This window comes from Mesocricetus auratus, unplaced genomic scaffold (genome assembly GCF_017639785.1).
Source record: "Mesocricetus auratus isolate SY011 unplaced genomic scaffold, BCM_Maur_2.0 Super-Scaffold_100013, whole genome shotgun sequence".
Taxonomy (NCBI): domain Eukaryota; kingdom Metazoa; phylum Chordata; class Mammalia; order Rodentia; family Cricetidae; genus Mesocricetus; species Mesocricetus auratus.
Window position 1 is genome coordinate 25,268,052 of NW_024429196.1, and position 17,985 is coordinate 25,286,036.

Genomic DNA, 17,985 nt, shown 5'->3' on the forward strand with positions numbered 1-17,985 from the left:
CCTCTAGAATCTGTTACCATAGAGAAGTCATGGTCTTCTTCATCATCAGACTTTCCTCTCAGAGAATTTTATCTGCAGGGCTCACCTGCAGTTCTACAAGTTAGTGGGTGGAAAAAATGATTTCTCTGTATGCCTTTCTGTTTTTAAATGTTTGCCATTAAAAAATTACACATGACTCAAATTTTCATGTTTATATATACTATTTTGTTTAGTTCTTTACATATCAGTAGCTTTAGTCTGTAATGTCTTACAAACACCCACATATAAGAGGCTTGATCTTCAGCTTTGTGCTATTCAGAGAAATTAGAACCTCCAGGAAGTGGGATATAATGGGAGGTATTTTGTCATTGGGAACAAGATATTCAAAGTTATGATATGATGTCAGGCTTTACCTTCTGTTTTTTCACTTCCTGGCCATGAGGTTAATGGGTTTGCTTTCCCAAAACTTTCTGCAATTACTATCCTGTTCCAACTTTCACAGATCTAGAAATTTTGGATACCCTTGACCATGGCCTGGAGCCTACAAAATGTGATTTACCACCAGCAGCCTAACCTTTAATAAGATGGTAGTCATTGAAATTTACTGTGATGAGGGAAAGTGCATGTGTGCATGAGCATACGCGAGCACGCACGCGTGCGCGCACACTCACACACACACATCACATTGTTGCACAGAACTGCCATTTCACAGATGTTAAGGCCTGAAAATAACGAAGTATTTATTATTTGACTCTTTATAGAAAATGTCTACGTTTTCTCATAACCATATGGTGTGAGTCTCCTTTCTTTCTTACCATTGCACTCACTGGTATATTGTAACCATGCTAAATTCATTACTCTGAAACTTCTATCATTTGTCTTTCTGATTTCTTTTGACCTTGGGTGCTATTTCTGAGAATATTCCTTAACTTCCTCAGATAATCTGAGAACCTAATTGTATATTTTCCAGGGAGACATTCCTTGGTCACTGTACAGAAAATAGCACTGCCTCAAAAACAAGAATTGCAACCAAGAAATCTCTTTCTAATATATAATTCTTGGTTTATCTAATTCCAAATCTTTTCCTTCAGAAGTTGAAATAATTAAGAATCAATGTTTTAGTCTCTTATTTATTTTATTTACATGGGTATTTTACCAGAATGCTTGTTCTATACACTCCATAAGCATCTTAGTCACAAAGGCTGGGAGGTATCTGACCTCAGGATTTACATTTACAGGCAGTTGTGAGCTACTCTGTAGGTGCTGGGAATCAAATTCAGGCTCTCTACAAGAGCACTCAATGCTCTTTAACACTGAGCAATCTCTCTAAACTCCCAAAGATCAGTCTTGTAGGCCAAATATTTGATATTTAATGGCTCTGATTTAGCATGGAGGACAAAATAAGAATGAAGATGGCCATTTCCTCTCTTATCCAGCATTACCAAGAACTCAGTATGTGACACTTCAGTGAAGTGTAGTCTCTGTTTTCCTTTCAGTGAGTTAATCATTATTCTTTTATTCTCCTGATTCGGTTTTACAAAAAGATTGACTAAAAGTACAACAATGATATTAAAAAACAAAACAAAACAACTGAAGAGTAGCCTACTATGCCTGCAACACAGTATGGAATACACCCCTTCTCACCAAGATTTCATATTTTTCTTCATAAGCTGTAGAAATAAATCCTTGCTTTGCTTCTCTAAAACTTGCTATATGTCTATCTGGCCATGATACCAATATATGAGCTGTTATAAAATGTTACCACACACTAGGCAATTTAAGACAACAGAAATTCAATGTATCACAGTTTTGGAGGTTAGAAGTTCAAAATAAAATTGTAAATCTCCAGCTGTAGCCCATAGGGATTTCTTTCTTGTTTCTGGTAATTAACTAGCAGTTGGGGCTTTTATTAGTATACAGAGGAATGACTCTGTCCTCTGCCTCAATGACCCTAGGCACCCAAATCCAAATCCTTCTTTGTCTCCCTTCATGTGACTATCTTAAGAGTATCATATTGGATTAAGGGCCAACCTTACTTCAATATATGTAGTTGTTTTCCTTCTTGGGCCTCTGAGGGAGTTGAAGACTTTATAGCTATAGTTATAGCTTTCATTGTTTACCAAACTCAGGAAGGAAACTCACTAAAGAGGTGTAAAGTGTATAAGACTGAGAGACATTAAAAGATAATTTTGATAATGCAAGTTAGAATGGAAAGTGAATGAGGTACAACCTTTGAACTCACCAAGATAGGAGTATTTCCTCTGAATTTGTCAACTGCTAATGGATTAGACATTATTGATGTATTTATTCCCTGTATATATAATATATAGATAGTATACTTATTATGTATAGCTTTTCTTATATCAGTTATAACCTTTTTTAAATTTTTAGACAAAAAGGGGAAATGTGGCGATAGCTTGTTTGTATTCTAACAATAAAGCTTTCCTGAAGATCAGAGGGTGGAGCCAGCGACTAGTTAACCATAGAGGTCTGGAGATCTGTACAGACAGAAAAGAAGTGAGACAGATGGGTGGAAAGAGGAAGTGATAGGGCAGGAGGAGACAGGAGCTCACTTTCTTTTCAGTCTGAGGATTTCGTAGAGGTAAGAGCTCTAGTGGCTGGCTGCTCTGCTTCTCTGATCATTGAGCTTTCACTCCCTAATATATGACTTAGGTTTTTTATTATTAAGACTTATTAGACTTGAGCTGTAAATATAATCTTAACTGATTCCATCTGCAATAGATTTTTCCAAACAGTTCACTTTGTGAGATAATGAAGATTATCAATAAACAGTTTTTCTTTTTTCCGGGGGTTGAGTTCAAACTTTAATTCACCATAGTGTCCAGAGATATAGGAACAATATTTCTTCCCTACAATTCATTTTTTTCTGAACTTAAGACAATGAATATTCTTAAACATGTACTTTTTATTTACTATTGTAAATATTTATTTGATGACTGAAAACTCTTTTAGTGACAGTTATATTATTCAGTAAACCACTGTTTACATTATTCAATAAACCAAATTGAAGAGGAAAAATGAGCAGCTGATGACTTAAGTACCTAAGTATCATTTATAGGGCATCATATACTTATGATCACCTAGTCAGTTATTGATAGAATTGGAATCATCAGATGACTAAGCCAGAATCTCATCCACAATGAACACATCCACAGAAGAACAAAGTTCATTGAGTTAGTTAATTCCTCACCACCATTACCAAATACCTGGCAGTGGGTGAATAACTGTTCTGACTAATAGTTTGAAGGGACACAATTCTAAATGCTTAGAGTAAGCATGATAACGAGTGCATTGGCACCTGGTCACATTTCAGTGGCAGTTAAAAAGTAGAGAGTGATGAACAATGGTACTCAGTTACCTTTATCCCTTCTTACTTTTTATTTAATCTGGGAATCCAGCCTATGAAGTGACGCTGCCTAAAGTCATGGTGGGTCTTTCTTTCTTAAGCCTTTCTGGAAATGTACTCACAGACAAACCCAAAGGAATGTCTCTGACCTGATTCTGAAACTAATCAAGTAGACAATCAAGATTAACTAGCACACTCAGGAAAGTTGGCTTATCCAAAGCTCTTTGTGAAGACAATGCTCCCAATTATTCAATAACTCTGTTATGAGAGTATTTTTAGACTGTTACTACATCAAACACACAAAAAGACAGATGCAACCTAGCTTTTCTCTTGAATGGAGTTACTAAATAAATCACAGGGTACTAGCAGATCAGATTCTAAGAATGCAAGGGGGCAGCATCCCTCTGTGGAAAAATCATTTAGTAAATGAGGAATGCGAGAGGAGCTACCTTTACCTGATAAAGGTTATGATGGCTAAAAGTCCCTTCTACTCTGTGAGAAGAGATTCAGTCTTCTACCTAAAACTGGTAATTAATCAACATTCTGTACCTTCACAATTTCTACGTAATATATTACCACAAATTCTAGATATTTCTACCCATTAAGATACATATTAGAAAAGATGATTTTTTTGGACCAGGGATAATGGTATAGCTAGGAAGTTCTAGGAAATACCTTCTTAAACATTCTCACTGGAAATAATAGTTGAATTTATTAATATCAAAGTCTAAGAAGTTATTTTACCAAAAGCAATAGTTTTTATGCAATAGACGCAAATATTCAGAAAATGAAATAAAAATAAATCTGTATTTAAACAACACCTAAACCTATGTTATATATAAGGATAAATGTAACAAAATTGGAGAAATAATTACATTCAAAACCATAGTCTATTGCTGGAAAGAAATCAAAGAACAACCAAATGCATGGAGAGCAACCCAGTATGTATGAAGTGCAGGTACCAGATTTGAACTACATGTTCCATGTGATTCTCTAAGAATTTCAACAGCATTTTTGTTTATGTAAAATTTTCCTAGATAATTCTGTAAGTTATGGGGAAATGAGAACAACTTATAAAAGCAAAAATGCTTGAAAAGAAGAGCAAATATAGGTAACTTGCATTATCTGTTTTTAAATTTCAACCATACATCTAGGGCAATTAACACAACATGGAATTAATGAAGGGTAGGCACATAAGTAAATGTTATGGGATAGAGACATTCTCAATGATGACTGACCCACACCATCATTATCTGAGATTTGCCAAATAATGTAAGGTAACTAAATGAGGGGAGAGTACACTGTCTACTGGTAGTGCTGGAGCTGTTAGCCATTCATACAGGGGGAAAAATGAACCTCAGTATAGTAATTCATAACACATGATAGATCTACAGATAGAAATGAAATGATAAAATTTACAGATAAAAGCTTGGGAGAAATGCCAGGTGTACAACTTTAGTCCCAGCATCTGAGTGGCAGAGGCAAGGAGATCTCTGAGAGATTGAGGCCAGCCTAGTCTACTTATTGAGTTGCAGGACATCTAGTATTATAAAGAGATCCTGTCTCAAAACATACAAACAAATCATAGCTGAGAAGAAAACTCTTTGTTGTATGTAAGTCGAGAAAAGAGAAAAAGCATGAGATATACAAACATTATTTTGGACACAATCCTGTAATTCCAACCTTCAGTTTTTGAAGTAGGTTCAGAAGTTCAAGGCCATCCTCAACTACACAGGGAGATTGAACTCAACTGGGCTACGTGAAATTCTATCTTACAAACTTATGCTGGCATTGTGGAACACTGATAAATTCTATATTAATCAAAATAAAACTGTCATTGAGATATATCATTAAAGTAAATGGGAAAAATCATACCCTGGGAGATAAGTATTTCCCATGCAGATATCTGAAAAGAGGCTTCTATCCAGAATATAGAAATAATGCCAACAACAAAATATTAAGAGGATCTACATAATATTATTTAAAAAAATGGATGTAAGACTTTATCAGAAACTTCCAAGTTAGGCAATGGACTCATCCAAAGAAACATAGCATCAGTAGTTTCCAGGGCAATGCTAACTAAAACCACTGTCAAGTATTGCTACACACTTTCTTGAATGGCTAAAATCCAAAAGACTGACAACACCACCTATTGGTAGACACTCTACACTTGGAACTCTCCCATACTACTGATAGAAACACACAGTCCCACAACTACCGTAAAAAACAGCTCATATTCTTAATTATATAGGTAAATACACACTCACCGTATGACCCGGTATTTTCATTTTCAGATATTTCCATTGGGAAAATGGGTGTCCACACTCACATAAAAACTTGCACATGAATACTTCTATAATTTGACTATGAAAAGTCTCTGTGCTGTAACTATCCAAGTAGCCACTGACAGGTGAATAGATGAATAAACATGTTGTTTACCCATATAGTGAAATGCTATTTGACCCCGGTTGGCACAACCCTGTATAACTCTCAAAAGCATTATGTTAAATGAAAGAAGCAAGGCACAATAAAGCACAGTGTATGATTCCAGTCTTCTATAATTATGTAGAATGCAAATTAATCTAGTGAAAAAAAGCCAAGGCTAGTCATGGAGGGAAGAATGGCTGTATAGGGATACCAGGAAACTTTTGTATGAATGTACATTTTCTACTTCTTGATTGTGGTGGTTTCACAGTTCTATGTATCAATGAGATCTTATCAAATAGTTGTAGTACATTTGAAAAACATAGGGAAAATTTAAGATTCTGTCCTCCCCCCTTGGGTTATATGTAAGAGCCATCCCAGCAGAATTTAGGACCCCTTGTTTGTTTACACTCAGTTTTCTGGTGCACCAATTTTCTGTGGTACCTTGGGCTATTCCAGTGTCAGAAATGGCATGGAAGAGTCCAAAACCAAGAAGAGATGGGGGTCAGTCTGCATCAAACAGTGCAGATGTGGCTGTCAGGTTCGTAACGGATTCAATGAGAATTCTCCTTTTTTGGACCACTAGGACACAAGATCTACCTTAACTGCTTATCTACTTTCATTGACATTACCCATTTGTATCAGGGATAAAATAAATAAATTATACTATTTTGATGTGATCAGTTAGACTCTTTTTTTAAAGATGAGGAGACAAAGCTTTGGAAGATTAAACAGTAAAATTGATGTGTCGAATAGAGATGAGGCTTCATATTTTCTTCCATTTAGCTCTGTATCTCTTCTTTTATTTTATATCAAGTAAATGCAGGTTGTAAGACAACCTGAATCAGCAATTTAAACACACACACACACACACACACACACACACACTCACATACTAAGAGAATACATATATGTAGAAAAACTATCCAAGCAACTATGAAAGAGAAATGAAGTGAGAATGCTAATTTTAATATCACCTAACACAATGCTAAGTTCATTAAGGCTAATTAATCATATTACTTTTAGGGATTATCCAGGTAAACATTCACTACATTAGTATTCTTTTAGTGGCCAAGGTGCAGCTTTTTCATTTTTTCTGTTCCTCCCAGAGATAGTGCTTGTTTGGTTGATGGTCAGCCCACCCTTAACAATAAATCCAGCAAAATCCCATCATATCTACAAGGCACAATTCTTATGCTTTCATACTACTTTTAAATATCACTGGCATCTCTGATAATTTCATCTGTATGTTGGTGTGAAAAGTCACAATATGTATTCCCTTCATCAAATATTTTCTACTTCAACACCTGTGCAATTATAAGGTGTAAAGCATTCCCACATACCACAAGAGCTAATGATAAATGCATAATTATTGTGAAAGAATCTCAACTTGGAAATTGTCATGTCATAGCCCTTCAGTGGGAAAGAATAAAAGACATTCTGACATAATTTATGTTTAGGGATCAGAACTTGGAGCTATTATTGGTTCTTTATCTGTTGGGAAATGGGTAGAACAAATGTGATTTCAGTGTTTTTCAATGTTACTTTAACTGGGGAAAGCATCACTTCAGTTGCAGAAATCTACAGAGTCATGAGTTGATTAGTAGTTCAGTGATGAGTCTCACAATGAAACCGCTGATTTTACATGATATTCTGTAAGATCTGATGGCAACCTTCACACAGAATGGCATTGCTAGCTCCAAATCTTGTTTACATGAAAAGTTCTGGAAGCTGAATTTATCCTAGCTTATTCTTATTTTGTGCCAGAAAGAGAATTTTGAAGAGATCTACAGACCTTTATTTTCATTTGTGGCATTGTTCATTCAATTTAAAATTTACGAAAAGAAGCCTCTGACTTCGGACATTTGAAAATATTAAGAGAATTGCAAAATTATAAAGAAATGAATGTTTTCATTATTAAGAAACACAAACACTGTTGTTTGACTTGCAGACAGCTCTGGGTAGCTATTTCAAATTACGGATTCTATGGAAAGTCACTATGGAGTTAGTTACTTGTTACTGAGCAACTGTTTATTCCAATTATTACTGAAACGTGGCTAACAGACAGTTACTGTAAAAGAACAAATTTTTTTAAAAAAGAGAATGAACTATTAACCCCACAGCATTTTCTCTTGTTGTAAAGAGGCAGAAATTATTTTAGCAGTTGACATTTCCTAATGTTCTGAGGTCTTTTTAGACATTTCAAGTGATCCTGGGGCATCGGTGAAGACCCAAGGGTGACAAGGTTTAGAGCTGTTAAATGTAGGAATGACACAATTCAGCAGAATAGCTACAGAGACCAAAGTATGCCCTGTTCTACTCTCTCTAAGATGCAAAGGTACACAACCTTCAAATATCCATAGGAAACATTTTCTTTAGCAAAGTATTTGGTAGGCAGTTGCAAACTACTGCCTCTGAACATCTCCCATTCCATTTCTGCTTATCCATTTAAAAAAACTAAGTAAAATCCATTACATCTTATAAACCACAATGGTGGTTTATAGCAGATAGCAAATTTTACTCCTCGATGTTTAATACGCATTTTAAGAGCAAATTTTAAAATTTCTTGACCCAGATCTAAGGCAGATTCAGAAAGTCTAACCCTTTTCATGTGTCCCTCTGTTTCAGACATGCAAATCTGCATAAGATCAAAACTGACTACGCAGAAATGTATCCTGAAATAACATGCATAGCATTTTTATAATAGTGACAATAGTGGTAATATTTCCATTCTTTTCTCTATAGTATTAAATTAAGACGTCTAGGCAACAGGTACAAATGGTCACTCAGCGAAGGAAGGGAAGCCCTGTGTCTATGGAGAGTTAACCTTGAACCTTAATCTGTGGCTAACAGTCTTGCACTTAGGAAGATTGTGAGAGGTCAGCTCTAAAGGCAGGGAGAGAAGCTGGTCTCTGGAAATTTACACCAGGTATTTTGATTTCTCCCTCATCACAGAGTAACAGGTAGCAGCATTCTCCATAGCAGTTTCAGTCAGAGTGTAGAGAAATACTTGTTGAGTGTAATTGGATTGAATTAAAAAATTGTCCTTTTAAAGAATCAAGTTGGCATCTCAAGTTCAAGGTCTCCAAAGGATATAGGCTGTCCTCCACAGCTGTCTCATGAACTCCTTCCTAGTTACAGATAAATGGGATTAAAGAAATCCACTCCACAGAGCACTTGCTTTAGTCTTTCATTATCTGGACTAGAGAAGTCTCTGATAATTACACTCTTCTATAAAACAAAAGAAGTTTGGTCCCGTACTTAGTATTTTAAAAGTAAACATCAAAACATTATGATGGGTACGGGTCATATTAGAATAAATAATAACACCTGTCAGGCAGCAACTTTGAGGAAGTCAATACTTCTTTCAGACAGGACACTGAAACTCCAACCCCACACAACCAAACAGCTCGTTGACACAGTGTAGCAATCTCAGCCTTGTTGTGGCTGAGCATCAAATAGTCACTTTGCAGAGAGAAGCATCATCAGGGTTGATAGGGATACGGTTATTCCTGTTATAAGTATGACGCGGAGGTCATATATCAGGCAATTATACCTTTTCATTACAAGCTAACCCTTCACAGCAGGGAAGCCACGCTTATGACAGCATTAGAGAGACAAAGCCTTCAGCTCTTAAAAAAAAAGGAAAATCCAAAAAAAGAAAAAAAAGATTTAAAAAATTAAATTCATTTTCTTACCAGCACGTTGCAGCACCAACTCGCTCACGGGAATGTTGCTTTTACAGGTTTCTCTTTTAATTATCCTGGAAGCAGGGAGACAGGGAGGGGGGCAGAGAAGAAGAAGCAGGTGGTTAAATTAGCGTGCTGGAATCTTTTCAGTTTGTCGCAGAGAGTAGAAAAATAAAAAAAGGGGGGGAAAAACTCAGTAATTTAAATTTGCTCTCAGTTCAGGCTGCACCGCTGGGTCCCGCCCCTTCTTCCCGCTGGGTTCCATTACCTGCAAGGCTGGGACTGACGGCCACTGTTCAAACACAAAAAGGCAGCCAGCATGCTGGGACCATTCTGTCTGTTGTTTGGGTCTCACTTGTCCTGTCAACTAAGCATCACCACCGGGAAGGTGTTCTGCGGCTCCTTTTCGGGCACTCACATGTCATTCCTTACCATGGGGGCTGATCACACGTAGTTGAGGGGTTGCTTACAGTTTGTTTTTTATTCCATCTTTATAATATCATTGTAATTACATTTTTACTGATATGTATTTTGCGTTATGTTTTATATTCCTTATCGTCTCCTTTTTCCTGCTTCAAAACACATTCTCTGCTGTCTTTTCCTTTCCATAAAAAGCATGGGCATATCAGGGAACACAATAGGAGACATTAAAATTACAAGGGCTTTCATTTCTCTTTGGACTTTTTGACTTTTTCATTTTTTGAGTCTGAAATGTTGAGAATAATTTGTGGTAAAGCATGGCCAGGACCAAGTTTCTAAAAGCACCAGAAAGTTCTAAGAAGGATGAAATATGGGGGGAAAGTCTCCATAATCAAATTCAAAATGTTTATCTTAATATTTATGAAGTGGGTAAATAACTAAAGATCAAAGAGCTAACCTTGGTTTTTACTGAAAATGTAACCCAAGAAATGGAAACCTTTTGAATTTTTTGAACAGCAGCAAAACACTGATAGTTAAGATGCAACATGTTTCTACTTAGCAGCAAGAAACCATACAGGAAGAGGCATTCTTCTTCCATGAGCAATTGTATTGCTACATGGCTTTTTTGCTTTTTTGTATCAGACTTCCTGTTTTTACCTTTCTGACAAGGGAGTTATGAGCTACTTTGCGATTGACATCATAGTCTGGGTGTGTTCTGGGCCGTCTACAGGTGTGTCTCTATCTCCAGGTTTCTTTTTATACTAAAGTACATTTCTGGTCTCCTACCAAAGGGTTGAGCTTTCTATTCTAATGTAAGTGTACCATGATAATCTCTGTCATGCTCCATAACATAATGATTAAGGAGTAAAAGATGCTACTGGGGCTCAGGTGATAGGTCAGTCAGCAAAGTGCTTCTTTCGCAAAATGAGAACCAGAGTTTGACCTCAAACACCCATGTAAATTAAGCTATAAGCTGAACATAGTGGTATATATTTGTAATACCAGCACTGGAAAGGGAGAACCCTAAGGTTTACTGACCATCCAGAACATCTCACTTGATGCATTCTAGGGTAAAAAAAAGTGGACTATGTTTAGCTGCTGTGTGGCCTCCATACGCGTACATATACCTTTTACTGTGCACCTGTATACATACACATGTGCAAGCACACACTCGTACACACAGAGATGTAATCATGCATACTTTTGTGCCACTGCCTGTAGACATAGAAGGAAATTACTCTTGATGACAGAATAGTATTTAATCTAATTTTATTTGGTAATTTTTTTCCCTTCATTATTTTTTTCCTCTTATCTCTACCTATCTTATCATCTTATCCATGCGACAAGTGGATTGCTAAAACTTTGTAAGACCAACCATGGGCCACTTTCATACACTTCATATCTCAAAAGAGAAATTATTAATGCTTTAAATTAAATAACATGATTTAGCTTCCCAAATTGGTAAAACACTAGCTGAATATTGGATTTAGATATTTATCCTATCATTCATGGTCCAGCATAAAAGCAAACCGATTAAAATTGGAAATGGCTGAGGAGGCAGAGTAGAACCACCACTATCACCACACACACACACACACACACTCATATATATGTCTATATGCACACATACACACGCACATATATATGTATATACATACATATATATATCTTACTCAGGTTTATTTCTTTGAATATTATCCATGATGAATACTTTTGCTTAATGTCCACCAACTTGACACCATAGAGAAAGAGGGTAGGGAAAGTATACCAGAAGCCATGTTTAGTTTCCAGGTAGTTAGGCAATCAACTATAATGAAACAGGGATAAATTACACCAATGCACTAATTGTGGAACTTTGCAGAAGCACAAAAGTAATAAAACTAAGTCATACTTCGTCTTAGATGTGTTAGGTATAGATTTTTTCAAAAGAATGCATTGAGGCAAGATTTAATTTCCTTGAAGCATTCGATAACTTCAAATGGCTTTCCTCCAATCCCTCTGTTTTAAAGAAAAACTTCTAGAAAGGAAAAACAAACAAACATAGAAGTGAAAAAATGAGTCATAATTTCAAAAATTGTTGTCTTTTAAGTATTCAAGCCTACTACTATGCGAACATGAATTACATAGTATACATGTGAAGAATCATATACTTAGAGCAAATTAGGCAGATGTCTGTGTATGTATACATATACCATATATATGGTAGCTCACATGGATTTATATCCTGGATGTTTATGTTTTAGATAAAGGCAAAACAATGCTTATAGTAAGCAATGTTACCAAGTTAAATTAAATTATTTATATATTAATATTAAAAATACTGACATTGAATTTTAGATAAAGAACATTTTTGTTGAAATAAGGTCATCCTGGATGTAGAAAATTTATAAAACACAATTCTAGCAGGTATTAATCCTGTCACTTCTGAAAATGTCACTTGGTGCTGTATGGGTTGGGATTTAAAAATATACTGCATTTTACATAGCCCTGTTGAAAACCTATCCATTTCAAAAATAATTTCCTCCTGAATTAGGGAATGGTGGGTGGTGAAAGGCGTCAGTTGACTTAAAAACCATGGAAGTGTGTCTTAAATACTGATGAAGTCTGTTGAAAATCTACTAGACTTTCAACATCTTTCTTGGCTCTTTGAGAAAGGATGACAATGTAGCCCAGGCTACCTCCAACTACTGACAGGCACACTTCAGCTTCCCAATTGTTTGGATTAAAGGCATGTTTAGCTTTTAGACAGATTTTATTTATTCGTTTGTTTAATTGGTATTAGGATATGGAGGTCTAGTATAGTCCAAGCTGGTCTTGTACTGGCCAAATAGTTGAATATGGCCTTGATTACTGATTCTCCTGCTTCTACCTCCTAAGTGATGCCACTACAGGTATGTTCCACCACACCTGGTCTGTATATATTTTAAAGAAAATTCTTTAAAGCTATGTATGGTAGTGGAAACCATATTCTCAAACAAGAGTTCAAGGCCAGTCTGAATTTCATAATGAGATCAAGATGAATAGGACTGCTACACAATAAGCACCTGATTCAAAAAACATTTGAAGTACTGTAATGTTACACTTTAGATTTTCATTCCCAAAGGAATTCAGCATCAATATGGGAAGTGAGAACAGTACTTTTATTGTTTGGTCTTTTGGACCATGGGATACTATCTAATGTATGCTGTTAGGTTTTAAGGATGATAGTTACTAGGACATTTTTTCTTTCACTAGAATTCAGAGAAATGATTCAATTTTCCTGTACCACTAAGTTATCATAATTAGAACCTATAAACCATGTAAGATGAGTCTATTCATCTCAGTCTTTTTTTCAGTTACTCAACTTTTTCCTTGATATTTTTCCATATGCTGTGAGTTTATTTTATTATTTTCCTGTTTTAATTTAAATAAGAAACAAGCTTATTTTACATGTCAGTCCCAGTTCCCTCTCCCTCCCCTCCTCCCCTGTTGCCTACCTATCCCCATCCCATACACTTTCTGCTCCCCAGGGAGAGTGAGGCCCTCTATGGGGGATCTTCAAGTCTGTCATATCATTTGGAGCAGGGTCTAGACCCTCCCCTGTGTGTCTAGGCTGAGAGGGTATCCCTCTATGTGGAAGGGGCTCCCAAAGTCCATTCATGTACTAGGGATAAATACTGATTCACTACCAGAGGCATCTTTTGGGTATATGCAAAAGAGGGGAATTGCTGGATCTTGAGGTAGACTGATTCCAATTTTCCTGAGGAACTGCCATACTGATTTCCAAAGTGGCTGTATGAGTTGGCACTCCCACCAGCAGTGGAGGAGCATTCCCTTTTCTTCACTCCTCTCCAGCATAAACTGACATTGGTGTTTTTTTTTTTTATTTTAGCCATTCTGAAAAGAGTATATGGTATCTCTGAGTTGTTTTTGTTTGCATTTCCCTACTGGCTAAGGATGTTGAGTACTTTCCTATGTGTCTTTCAGCTATTATAGATTTCTTTATTGAGAATACTCTATTTAGTTTTGTACCCCACTTTTTAATTGGATTATATGGTGTTTTGGTTACTAGATCTTGATTTCTTTGTATATTTTGGAAAACAGCCCTCTGTCAGATGTAGGTTGGTGAATATCCTTTTCCCATTCTGAGGGTTGCCGTTTTGTCTTGTTGAACGTGTCCTTTGCCTTACATAAGCTTCTCAGTTTCAGGAGGTCCCATTTATTAATTGTTGACCTCAGTGTCTGTGCTACTGGTGTTATCTTCAGGAAGTGGTCTCCTGTACCAATGCATTCCATGGTAGCACCTACTTTCTCTTCTAAGAGGTTCAGTGTCGCTAGATTTATGTTGAGATCTTTGATCCATTTGGACTTACACTTTGAACATGGAGATAGATATGAATCTGTCTGCAGTCTTCTACATGCCAGCAACCAGTTGTGCAAGCACCATTTATTGAAGATGCTTTCTTTTTTCCATTGTATAATTTTAGCTTCTTTGTCAAAATTTTGGGTGTTCATAAGTGAGTGGGTTAATATCAGGGATTTCAATTTGATTTCGTTGGTCTGCCTATCTATTTTGTGCCAATACCAAGCTGTTTTCAGGACTATAGCTCTGTAATAGAGGTTGCAGTCAGGGATGGTGATGCCTCCAGATGTTCCTTTATTGCACAGGGTTGATTTGGCTGTGCTGGGTCTTTAGTTTTTCCATATAAAGTTGAGAACTGTTCTTTCTAGGTCTGTGAAAAATTGTGCTGGGATTTTGATGGGGATTGCATTGAATCGGTAGATTGTTGTTGGTAAGATTGCCATTTTTATTACATTGATCCTACCTATCCAAGAGCATGGGAGATCTTTCCATTTTCTGATATATTCTTTAATTGCTGTCTTTAAAGACTCAAAGTTCTTGCAATATAGGTCTTTCACATGTTTAGTTAGTGTTACCCCAAGGTATTTTATGTTGTTTGTGACAACTGTAAAGGGTGAGTTTTCTCTGATTTCTTTCTCAGCCCATTTATCTTCTGTATATAGTAAGATTACTGAATTTTTTGAATTCATCTTGTATCCTGCCACGTTGCTGAAGGTGTTTATCTGATGTTGGAGTTCCCTGGTAGAGTTTTCCTGGTCACTTATGTAAAATATCATATTATCTGCAAATAGTTTAAGTTTGACTTCTTCTTTTTCAATTTGTAAGCCCTTTATCTCCTTTTGTTGTCTTACTGCTTTAGCTAGAACTTCAAGTACAATATTGTAGAGGTATGGAAGAATGGACAGCCTTTTCTTCCTGATTTTAGAGGAATCATGTTGAGTTTCTCTCCATTTAGTTTGATGTTGGCTGTTGGTTAGCTATATACTGCTTTTATTATGTTTAGGTATGTTCCTGCCATCACTGATCTCTCCATGACCTCTTTTATGAAGGGCTGTTGGATTTTGCCAAAGGATTTTTCAGCATCTACTGAGATGATCATGATTTTTCTTTCTCAGTTTGTTTATATGGTGGATTACATTGAAGGATTTTCCTATGTTGAATCACCCCTGCATCCCTGGAATGAAGCCTACTTGATCATGGTGGATTATTTTTTTGATATATTCTTGGATTCGATTTGCCAATATTCTATTAAGTATTTTTGCATCAATGTTCATGAGGGAATTTGTTCTGTAGTTCTCTTTCTTAGTTGTGTCATTGTGAGGCTTGGTTACCAATGTTTTTGAAGTCTTGTTAAAAGATTTTGACAATGACCCTTCTGTTTCTGTTGCCTGGAATATTTTGAAGAGTATTGGTATTAGCTTTTCTTTGAATTCTGGTAGAATCCTGCACTGAAGACATCTGTCCCTGGGTTTTATTTTTCTGGGAGAATTCTGATGACTGTTTCTATTTCACTAAGGGTTATAGGTCTATTTAAATTGCTATCTGTTCTTGGTTTAATTTTAGTTAGTGTTATCTATCCAGAAAATTGTCCATTTCCTTTAGATTTTAGAATTTTGAGGAGTACAGGTTTTCAAAGTATGATCTGATGATTCTCTGGATTTCCTCAGTGTCCATTGTTATGCTCCCTTTTCATTTCTGATTTTGCTAATTTGCATGTTCTCTGTTCTGTTTCTGCCTTTTGGTAAGTTTGGATAAAGTTTTGTCTACGTTATTGATTTTCTCAAAAAGCCAACCTTTGTTATATTTATTCTTTGTATTGTTTTCCTAGTTTCTACTTTATTGATTTCAAGCCCTCACTTTGATTATTTCCCGGCATCTAATCCTCTGAGGCAAGTTTCCTTCCTTTTGTTGTAGAGCTTTAAGTTGTGCTGTTAATTCTCTAGTGTGACTATTCTCCACTTTCTTCATGTGGGTACTTAGTAATATGAACTTTCCTCTTAGCACTGCTTTCAAAGTGTCCCTTAAGTTTGGTATGTTGTGTCTTCATTCTCATTGAATTCTAGGAAGACTTTAATTTCTTTTTTTATTTCTTCTTTGACCCAGGAATGGTACAATTGTGCATTATTCAATTTCCATGAGTTGCAGTGTTTCTGAAATTTGTGTTATTGTTGAATTCTGACTTTAAAGCATGGTGGCCTAAAATGAAAATATTCCTATTTTTTTGTACCTGTTGATGTTTCCTATGTTGCCTAGTATGTGGTCGATTTTAGAGAAGGGTCCATGGGAGAAGTTATGTTCTTTTCTGTTTGGATGGGATGTCCGTTAATCCCAATTGGGTCATAACTTCTATTATTTGCTTCTTTGTTAAGTTTGTCTGGTGGTCCTGTCTAGTGGTGAGAGTAGGATGTTAAAGTCTCCCACTATAAGTATGTAATGTTTTATGTGTGATTTGAGTTTTATTATTGTTTCTTTTACAAATGTGGATGCCTTTGCATTTGAGGCACAGATGTTCAGAAATGAGACTTCATCTTGATGGATTTCTCTTATGATGAATATTAAATAACCTCTTTAATTTATTTTAATTGATTTTAGTTTAATGTCTAATTTTTTATATGTTAGGATTGCTTCCCTGCTCATTTCTTGGGTTCGTTTGATTGGAAAACCTTTTCCCAACCCTTAAATCTGAGGTACCATCTGTCTTTGAAGTTGAGGTTTGTTTCTTGTATTCAGTAGAAGGATGGATTCTATCTTCATACCGTTTCTGCTAGCCTGTGGCTTTTTATAGACGAGTTAAGACCATTAATATTGAGTGATATTAATGACCATTGATTGTTCATTCTTGTTTGTTTGGATTTGTTGTTGGTGCTGGAATTGTGTGTGGATTTCCACCCCATTTTTCTTTTGGCTGCTGGTAAAGTGGGATTGTCTATTGTCTTTGTTTTTCTCATTGTATTTAACTTCCTTGTGTTGGAGTTTTTCTTCCAGAACTTTCTGTAGGGCTGGATTAGTCGATATGTATTGTTTAATCAAGTTTTGTCATGGAATATCTTGTTTTCTCGATCTATAGTGATTGAAGCTTTGCTAGGTATAGTAGGTATAGTAGTCTGGGCTGGCTTCTGTGGTCTCTTAGTGTTGGTAGAATATTTATCCACGACCTTCTGGCTTTCAGAGTTTCCATCGAGAAGTCAAGTGTAATTCTGATAGGTTTGCCTTTATATGTTACTTGACCTTTTTCCTTAGCTGCTCTTAATATTCTTTCTTTATTCTCTATGTGTGGGGTCTTGATTATTAGGTGGTGAGGGGAATTTTTTTGGACCACTCCATTTGGTGTTCTGTAAGTTTCTTGTACTTTCATTGGCATATCTTTCTTTAGGTTGGGAAAGTTTTCTTTTATGCTTTTGTTGAATATGTTTTCTGCACCTTTTTTATAGTTTTATTTTTATTATATCTTATCTAAAACATTCTAATATATATCTATATATCTATATATATATCTATATCTATATCTATATATACATATATATATATATATATATATATGGAGAGGGCCCTGGAACTGACTTGTGAAGCAACCTTGTTTCTTATCTAAATTTAGACTGAAAAAATATATATATGTTTTTTGCAACTTTGAGGTGGGTTTCTTCCCCTTTTTCTATTCCTATTATTCTTAGGTTTGGTCTTTTCATGGTGTCCTCTGTTACCTGAATATTTTTTGTTAGGTATTTGTTGGACATAAGATTTCCTTTGGTCAGCTCTACCGAAAG

At 35.9% G+C, this 17,985-nt stretch overlaps 1 protein-coding gene across 4 annotated transcripts in view; it reads right to left on the minus strand.

Annotated features, from left to right (window-relative positions):
• Celf2 (CUGBP Elav-like family member 2) overlaps positions 1–9,793 on the minus strand; it is an 826,625-nt gene extending 816,832 nt beyond the window's left edge. For 3 of the 4 annotated variants that reach the window (XM_040756182.1, XM_040756178.1, XM_040756180.1), the window contains exon 1: positions 9,469–9,605. The gene's annotated coding sequence lies outside the window, so the exon portion shown is untranslated. Of the gene's footprint in view, positions 1–9,468; positions 9,606–9,727 lie in introns of those variants that run through there. The other variant, XM_040756181.1, reaches the window with a different exon arrangement.
• Between the last annotated feature and the right edge of the window lie 8,192 nt (positions 9,794–17,985).